The following is a 9,756-nucleotide window of genomic DNA, read 5'->3' as shown; positions in this document are numbered from 1 at the left end:
CTGCCTGAGTTTAATCCTGGCTCTACCTATTATGTGCCCTTAGACAAGTGAGTCTTAGACCTCTTACGTTTAAAATGAGGATAATAATAGTTTCTAACTCTTAGTGTTGTTTTAAATATTAAATGAGATCATGTATATAAGGTACTTCAGTAAGCACACAGTAAATATTTAAAAATGATAGCTATCAGAGCTATTATTATAATAGCTATGATATCTGCGTATCTAACACACTGATTTTATTTGGTTTCATAGAAATTCTGTTCCTATCAATATCCCCCAAGAAATGATGGCTGCAATTTGTTACTTAATTCATATTAATTCACATAATGACTTAAAAAAAAATAGCCAATGCATTCAATTAATTAAAAAAAAACTAAATGTGTAAAAAAAAATCAAAACACTTAATTGGCATCCTTTCCTGAATACAAGTTCATTGACTATATCTTTAATTTTCTTCCTAAATATTTTTGACATCATGTAGACATAGTTAAATTTTATCTTTTACTATAAATCCAGAGATAGCATAGCATTATACTCAACAGACAGTTGACAAAAAAACTAAACTTGCCTATACTAAGAATAAATAAACGTAAATAAATAAATAAATGCAAGCCAAGTAACCCAGCTCTCTCATGAAGAAAATTAACCCTTTTGGTGTTCTTTAGCAAGAAATGCATAAAATGGATTTATAAAACTGGAAGCTATTTCAAACAACAAATTACTGATGAAAGCATGCAAATTAACATGTCTAATTAATGTAAATTAAATAAGAATTCTAGAGTCTTTCTTTAAGCCAAATACAAAGGATTTTGAGCACCATTTCGTGTGCTCATTAACAATTCATAAATCTTTCTCTCTCTTTTTAAGTAACTCTTCCAAATTTTTTCAGTTTTTTGGACTACTTGTATTACTGAATTGTAGCGAACTCTTTATTGAAAATATTTGACTTGCCTTTTCTTTTTTTTTAGGGGGAGGTAGAAGAGAGAAAAGTGTCCCTTTACAATAAAGTAAGGTAGGTATATTTCTTTTCCTAAGCTGAAATCCCTTCATCTCTAGCATGAGATTTTGAACTAGATGATGTAAAATTGGAGCTGATGGGCCTACAGAATAATAAGAATGGATAGTTTACCAGAGATATTTGAAGGATTTCTGTGGACAACCGGTAGGTGATATAGAAGACCATAAACAGGATAAGATAAGAATGATTGAGAAGCGCACATGCCTGGACCACGTCTTTCTCTCATGGAGTATTCAAACAGAATGCAACAGAAATAGATTAAATTGAAAAAGGAAATGATTCTGTTACAGAATTCTTCTCCACTAAGAAGAATTATTTCTCTGTACTACTTTTGCTACACAAATTCCTAAATGTTTTCAGAGATATTTGAACAATGTATTGTTGTGGTTTGTTGTATGTATTTTTAAAATTCTGCTTGAAATCTGCTGACATAATATGTTTTTAAAATGCTTCCATTGCTTGAAATTGCTGAATAAGAACATTTGTGAATACTGACGTCATCTCACTAGACCTGATGAAAAGAAAGCCTAGTACCAGTATTTTTTAAGGGCTGAGACTAACATTAACAAGATACCAGTACTTAAATTTTCCGAATCTGGTGTATGTATTTGGTGCTGTTTGAGATGGGGATGTCTTTGTTTTAAAGGGAGTGTAGAAAGAATAGTCAAATGGAGCAGGTAGAAAATATTTTTTGTTTACTACAAACAACATATTTTAGTATACTTTACACACTTAGGTCCAAAGTAAAATGAAAAAAGAAGTATTTCATTGTTTTTCCATGTGACCTATGGAAACACAAGGTTCTATTATTACAGGGAAAATGGATATTAAGGGGACAACAAATAGCAGTCTCTACAACAGATCATTATAAATAATTATTAAAAGCTTAAGTAAGTGGGAATAAATTATTCATTTACTATTTATCCATGACTACAATTCCACATTCCATTAAACTGGCCATTTGGAAAACTTGGATAGCTACTTATTAAGAGTTGCTGACTGAGAACATCCAAATAAGCTTATAACCTAATGATAAGACACTTGGATCATGAAAAATGCCTCATTAGAGCTTACAGGTTTGTAAGTTTGTAGGTTTATTTGAACAGTTAGCAAGACCACCTATTATGTCATTTCTTGTTTACAGCATTATGAACATGTCACCAGAGTTTATCATCTGATACAGTAACTTGTATTTATTTCTCTGGCTGCATTTTTTTTTTTTTTTTGGTTGATATTGTTACTGTCACTGCTCTGTTTGCCATTAGTGGATTCCAAATTAGACTCATTACGTAAATACTCATACTATGTATTGGTAACAGAAGTGAATGTCTTGGTCAAATTAAAATGAAAAACATTTATGTGAGTAGAGAACTTTAGCCGAAGAACATGAAACGGGGTCTCCTCCTGAACTTCAATGCCTTATTAAGATTCTCTCAAATTGTTTCCTTGTATGCCCAGAAACAAGAGTTAATCCTTTGACATTCGAAGAGAGATAACTCTTACAGAGTCTAATGTATTAGCTGTAGTATTCTAATTCTACAATTGCTATTCAGCTAACAAGACTATGGCCCAATATCATCTGGCAAGGTTGCTCTCGTGTCACTATACTCCATCCCAAATAATAAGGTCAACTTTGAAGTTATGTGGCCTAACTTCATACCTCGCCTATTTATTTATAGACTGCCATAAGTAGGTAGAACCATATGATTCCCCATTACATAAGAGTAATTAAGGATTTTTATCTCCTCCAAAATCCAGGAAAAACATATAGATGTAGCTTTTCGAGTTCTGATTCCTGACTGAAGGCATTTGATTCTTCCATAAGGAGTATTCCATCAACATCACCAATTGCCATTGAGTTAATTCTGACTCATGGTGACCCCATGTATGTCAGAGTAGAATTGTACTCCATAGGGTTTTCAATGGCTGATCTTTTTGGAAGTAGATTGCCAGGCCTTCCTTTCCAATAAGAACTATTAGGATTACCAAAAATGACTTTACCCATAAATTTAGACCTTGATCTTTGACAAAGGATCTTAGCTTTTTTTCCAAAGCTCTATTTTATGACCCATGTGTAGGACATAATTCTGACTATTAGAAATATATGGGGATGATAAGAGAAGAAATTTAAAAATTGCAACTCATATTAAATGCAGGTTCTTTGGTTATTAAAATAAACATTTTCTAATAAATCAATACACAAATCTTCCGAAAAATGAGAATTACACGTCTCTAAGGAGTATTCAATTCTCTAAATTTTAATTATGAATGCAGTTCTCCATCTTGTGTCTGGAGTCTGTCATACTGTGGTGGCTTGGGTGTTGCTGTGATAATGGAAGCTTTGCCACCAGTATTTCAAATACCAGCAGGGTCACCCATTGTGGATAAGTTTCAGCGGAGCTTCCACAATAAGATAGACTAAGAAGAAAGACGTGGGGGTCTACTTCTGAAAAAATAGGACAGTGAAACCTTAAGAATAACCGTGGAACATTACCTGATATAGTACTGGAAGATGAGCCCCTCAGGTTGGAAGGCACTCAAAATACTACTGGGGAAGAGCTACCTCCTCAAAGTAGAGTCGGCCATAATGATGTGGATAACGTCAAGCTTTCAGGACCTTCATTTGCTGATGTAGCACAACTCAAAATGAGAAGAAACAGTTGCAAACATCTATTAATACTCGGAAAGTGGAATGTATGAAGTATGAATCTAGGAAAATTGGAAATTGTCAAAAATGAAATGGAACAAAAAAAGATTGATATCCTAGGCATTAGTGAGCTGAAATGGACTAGTACTGGTAATTTTGAGTCAGACAATCATATGGTCTACAATGTCAGGAATGACGAAGAGGAATGGCGTCGTGTTCATCTTCAAAAAGAACATTTCAAGATCTATCCTGAAGTACAATGCTGTCAGCGATAGGATAACATCCATATACTTACAAGGAAGACCAGTTAATATGACAATTATTCAAATTTACATGCCAACACTAATGCCAAAGCTGAGGAAATTGAAGATTTTTACCAACTTCTGCAGTCTGAAATTGATCAAACATGCAATCAAGATGCATTGATAATTACTGGTGATTGGAATGCAAAAGTTGGAAGTAAAGAAGGATCGGTAGTTGGAAAATATAGCCCGGGTGATGAAAACAATGCCTGCAATCACAGGATAAAATTTTGCAAGATCAACGAGTTCTTCATCACAAATATCTTTTTTCAACAACATAATCATTGATTATAAACATGGACATCAAGGGATAGAAAATACAGGAATCAAGTCTACTACATTTGTGGAAAGAGATGATGAAAAAGCTCAACATCATCAGTCAGAACCAGGCCAGGGGCTGACTGTGGAACAGAACGTCAATTGCTCATATGCCAGTTCAAGTTGAAGCTGAAGAAAATTAGAACAAGTCCATGAGAGCCAAAGTACAGCCTTGAGAATATCCCACCTGAACTTGGAGACCATCTCAAGAATAGATTCGATGTATTGAACACTAGTGATTGAAGACCAGAAGAGTTGTGGAAACACGTCAAGGACATTATGCATGAAAAAAGCAAAAAGGTTAGTAAAAAGACAGGAAAGAAAGAAAAGACCAAAATGGATGTCAGAAGAGACTCTGAAACTTGCTCTTGAACGTAGAGCAGTTAAAGAGAATGGAAGAAATGATGAAGTAAAAGAGCTGAACAGAAGATTCCAAAGGGCAGTTCAAGAAGACAAAGTAAAATATTATAATGAAATGTGCAAAGATTTGGTGTTAGAAAACCAAAAGGGAAGAACACGTTCGGCATTTCTCAAGCTGAAAGAACTGAAGAAAAAATTCAAGCCTCGAGTTGCAATTTTGAAGGATTCTATGGGCAAAATATTGAGTGATGCAGGAAGCATCAGAAGCTGAAGGAAGGAATACAGAGTCACTGTACCAAAAAGAATTGGTCAACATTCAACCATTTCACGAGGTAATGTATGATCAAGAACTAATGGTACTGAAGGAAGACGTCCAAGCTGCACTGAAGGCATTGATGAAAAACAAGACTCCAGTAATTGACAATATCATTTGAGGTGTTCAACAAAAGGATGCAGTGCTGGAGGTATTCACTTGTGTATGCCAAGAAATTTGGAAGACAGCTACCTGGCCAACCTACTGGAAGATATACATATTTGTGCCCATTCCAAAGAAAGGTGATCCAACAGAATGAGGAAATTATCTAAGAATATCATTAATATCACATGCAAGTAAAATTTTGCTGGAGGTCATTCAAAAGTGGTTGCAGCAGTACATCAACAGGAACTCCAGAAATTCAAACCGGATTCAGAAGAGGATGTGGAACAAGAGATATCATTGCTGATGTCAGATGGATCTTGGCTGAAAGTAGAGAATACCAGAAAGATGTTTACCTGTGTTTTATTGACTATGCAAAGGCATTCAACTGTGTGGCTCATAACAAATTATGGATAACAGTGCAAAGAACGGAATTCCAGAACACTTGTGCTGAGGAGGAACCTGTACATAGACCAAGAAGCAGTCATTTGAACAGAGCAAGGGGATGCTGTGTAGTTTAAAATCAAGAAGGATGTGCATCAGGGTTGCATCCTTTCACCATAGTTATTTGATCCGTATTCTGAGCAAATAATCTGAGAAACTGGCTATATGAAGGAGAATGTAGCATCAGGATTGGTGGAAGACTCATTAACAACCCACACTATGCAGATGACACAACCTTGCTTGCTGAAAGTAAGGGGTACTTGAAGCACTCACTGATGAAGATCAAAGACTACAGCCTTCAGAATGGATTACACCTCAACATAAAGAAAACAAAAATCTTCACAACTGGACAAATAAGCAACATCACGATAAATGGAGAAAAGAATGAAGTTGTCAAGGATTTCATTTTACTTGGATACACAAGCAATGCCCACAGAAGTAGCTGTCAAGAAATCAAACAATTTATTGCAATTGGGCAAATCTGCTGCAAGATACCTCTTTAAAGTGTTAAATAAGCAAAGATGTCACTTTGAGGACTAAGGTGCACCAGACCCAAGCTGTGATATTTTCAATCGCCTCATATAAATGTGAAAGCTGGACAATGAATAGGGAAGACTGAAGTAGAATTGTTGCCTTTGAATTATGGTGTTGGCAAGAATACTGAATATACCATAGACTGCCAGAAGAACAAACAAGTCTGTCTTGGAAGAAGTACAGCCAGAGTGCTCTGGTGAAGCGAGAATGGCGAGAAGCAGATTGCCACATATCTCTTCTACAGAGTGGCTAGTGGGTATGAACCACCGACCCAATTGACATTAGCTAGTATTTAATATGACAAGACTTTGTCTCGTGTACTTTAGACATGTCATCAGGAGAGACCAGTCCCTGGAGAAGGACATCATACCTTGTAAAGTAGAGGGTCAGGGAAAAAGAGGAAGACCCTCCAAGAGACGGATTGACACAGTGGCTGCAACAATGAGCTCAAACATAACGATTGTATGTTGCAGGACCAGGCAGTGTTTCGTTGTTTTGTACTGTTGTACATGGGGTCACTATGAGTCTGAACCGACCCAAAGGCACCTAACAACAACAACAATACAGATGTAACATTCTTTTTTTTTTTATTTCCATGTATAATGACAAGCAGCTGAGATGACTGCTGTGGCTGTTTCTCTGAACTTTTTTTGCCCGGTCTCCTCTCTCTGTATGATAAATTGCACCCCGGCCAAAAGGGGTGGTGAAACAGGATGGGAGATCAATTTAAAGGCAGAGATTCAGGAACAGGACCATCTCCTATTCAATAATCCTGCCATATGTTTCAAAGTGTATATTTTAGGAGCTAACGCTTCTCAATTTAGGCTTTTCATCTTACAATTTATATGTGGTAGATATTTTTCCTCTTTTACTGGTTGGCATTCCTTCGGGAAAAAGTTAGAGCTCTAAAAATGAAATACAGATGTTAAAGAATTGCTGCTTTTGTAGGCTTGCTGATCAAGCAGTGAATGTATGATTAAACCACTGCAAAATTTTGCAGTGATTGTTAAAGATTTTCAGATGTGACTAAAATCACAGAAGAAATATAAAACAGGTACTTTCTTGTCTAGAGATTTATGTGTCCTGAAAGAAGCAAATAAAGACTTTTAGAATCTTTGTGTGGAAAATAAAAATGGTAGATTAGATCACTGTTTATTCAACACTCTTGCAAAATTCTATAAAGATAATAGTACATAATATGACTCATCATCGGCATTGATATAGTTATTTGAGAGGTGTTCTTGGTTTGAAGTTTTTTTCTCTTGTGTGTGTGTGTATGGTGTGTAATATTGTTAGTATCACAGCACAGGTAAGAAAAAACATTAGAAGTGAGTGCCATGAAAGATGGAAAGGAAACTGATCAACTTGAATACTTCATAAGAACTCTATTTTATATGAGAACAAATAGCACTCTATGCCCAATATAAAATGTACACTGTCGAGCAGCTGAGCTGAGCTGAGCTGAAAGAGAGCTGAGCTGGGCTGTCAGGGGTCCAAGTAGTCAATTAAGACGACAAGCCAAAATGAAAGTAATAGTTGAGGCTTTAATTACTCACTGCAATAACATCAGCAAGAAAAAACTGGAGAAGGCACGGCACCCACTACCCCATCCATATTTTCCCAGGAACGGCTGCCCGTGTGAGGGTCAGATGGATCAGTGTGGACATGAGGACAGGCTTACTGCCAATTGAACCATGAACACAAGGTTCCTGTAAATTTAGGTGGCACAGTGGTTAAGAGCTATGGTGAATCATCTTAGGTGAAGGGAAGGACAGCACACACTCCATGGAAGTCAGCACAACTGGACTAAACCAGAACTAAGAAGTTTCCTGAATACAATCAAATACTTTGAAAGACAGAGTAGCAGGCGTAGGGGTCTGGGGACCATGCTTTCAGGGGACATCTAGCATAACATCTGGCATAACAAAGCTTATTAAGAAAATGTTCTGCGTCCTACTTTGGTGAGTGGCATCTGGGGTCTTAAAAGCTTGCAAGTGGCCATCTAAGATGCATCAATTGGTCCCAACCACCTGGAGTAAAGGAGAATGAAGAACACCAAAGACACAAGGAAAGTACTAGCCCAAGAGACAGAAAGGGCCACATAAACCAGAGACTTCATCAGCCTGAGACCGGAAGAACTAGATGGTGCCCAGCTACCACCAATGAACATCCTGACAGGGAACACAACAGAGAGTCCCTGATGCAGCAGCAGAAGGATGCAGTGCAGAACTCAAATTCTAGTAAGAAGACCAGACTTAATGGTCTGACTGAGACTGGAGGTATCCCGGAAAGCATGGCCCCTTGATTCTCTATCAGCCCAGAACTAAATTTCTGAGGCCAACTCTTCAGACAGGGATTGGATTGGACTGTGGGACATAAAGTGATACTTGTGAAGAGTGTGCCTCTTAGTCCAGTAGATACAAGAGACCAAGGGGACAGCTTCTGTCCAGAGGTGAGATGGGAAGGCAGAGAGGGTTAGGAGCTGGCTGAATGGTCATGGGGAATCAGGGGCAGAAAGGAGGAGTGTGCTGTCGCAGAATGGGGTGAGCAATTAGGGTCACATAACAATGTATTTATAAAATTTTGTATGGGAGACTAACTTGAAATGTAAACTTCATTTAACTACAACAATAAAATAAAAAAAAAAAAGCTACAGCGAGCTACGGCTGCTAACCATAAAGGTGGGCAGTTTGAATCCGCCAGACGCTCCTTGGAAACCCTGTGGGGCAGTTTTGCTTTGTCCTATAGGGTCACTATGAAATCAGAATTGACTCGACTGGCAATGGTTTTGGGTTTTGGGGAACCGTGGGGGAGGGTGAAGGGGAAGGGCTAAGAGTGGAAAAGTACTGAGTTTAAGTCAGAGTGGGGAAAAGAATCTTCAAAACTCCCCTACTCCCAGTTGCCCCTGATAAAGAGGCTTCAGCAGAGGTGCCTGAGGAAGGACTCTACCTTAGGTCCCCAACAAATAGGCCTCTGTATGGAGGTGCCTGGGCTTGGAATGCAGATATGTGACAGAGAACAGCAGGCTGGGAGGACCTGACTACAACTCCCCTCAGAGATTGCAGTGCACTGACTGTATACCAGATCTCACTGAGGAAGGCAGCTATTCTCCTTGAGGTATACCAGGTGAAGTCTTTGTAATTGCCTATGATCAGGCATGGAAAATCACACGTAGATTTTTAGCCAAGAGCCAGATTCCTTATACACTAATTTTCTGAACTTATGTGAACTATTAGGTATTACCATTTTAAAAAATTACAACAAAACCATTATCATCAATAATCCCAGTACAAAAATAAAAAAAATTAGTCGCTCTTTATTTTCTTACACTCAACACATATTTTCCACTTGTGTTTTTTTAGAGCTAAAAGATATCACTTCTCTATTTTATAGGTAGGAATAACTCATATCTTGTCCCAGATTTTTTCTCATTCTACTCACCACTAAAAAATCTACTCCTTTCCTGTACTGTAATCTACACTATACCATGAAATAGACTTCTCAAGATTAACATCACTTTTCCATGCCATTCATCATCAACTTTCAATTGCTAGTCTTCATAAGCTACCTCCTTCAAAGGGTCACAGTTTATCTTTCTATGTGTCCTTAGTACTTTCTACATTTAAAAAAAAAAAATTGTTGTCACCTCTGACTCATAATGATCCCCATGTGTGTCAGAGTAGGACTGTGCTCCATAGGGTTTTCAATGACTGGATTT

This window comes from Trichechus manatus, unplaced genomic scaffold (genome assembly GCF_000243295.1).
Source record: "Trichechus manatus latirostris isolate Lorelei unplaced genomic scaffold, TriManLat1.0 scaffold00016, whole genome shotgun sequence".
Lineage (NCBI taxonomy): Eukaryota > Metazoa > Chordata > Mammalia > Sirenia > Trichechidae > Trichechus > Trichechus manatus.
The sequence above is the reverse complement of the archived record's forward strand: the minus strand, read 5'-3'. Positions refer to the sequence as shown.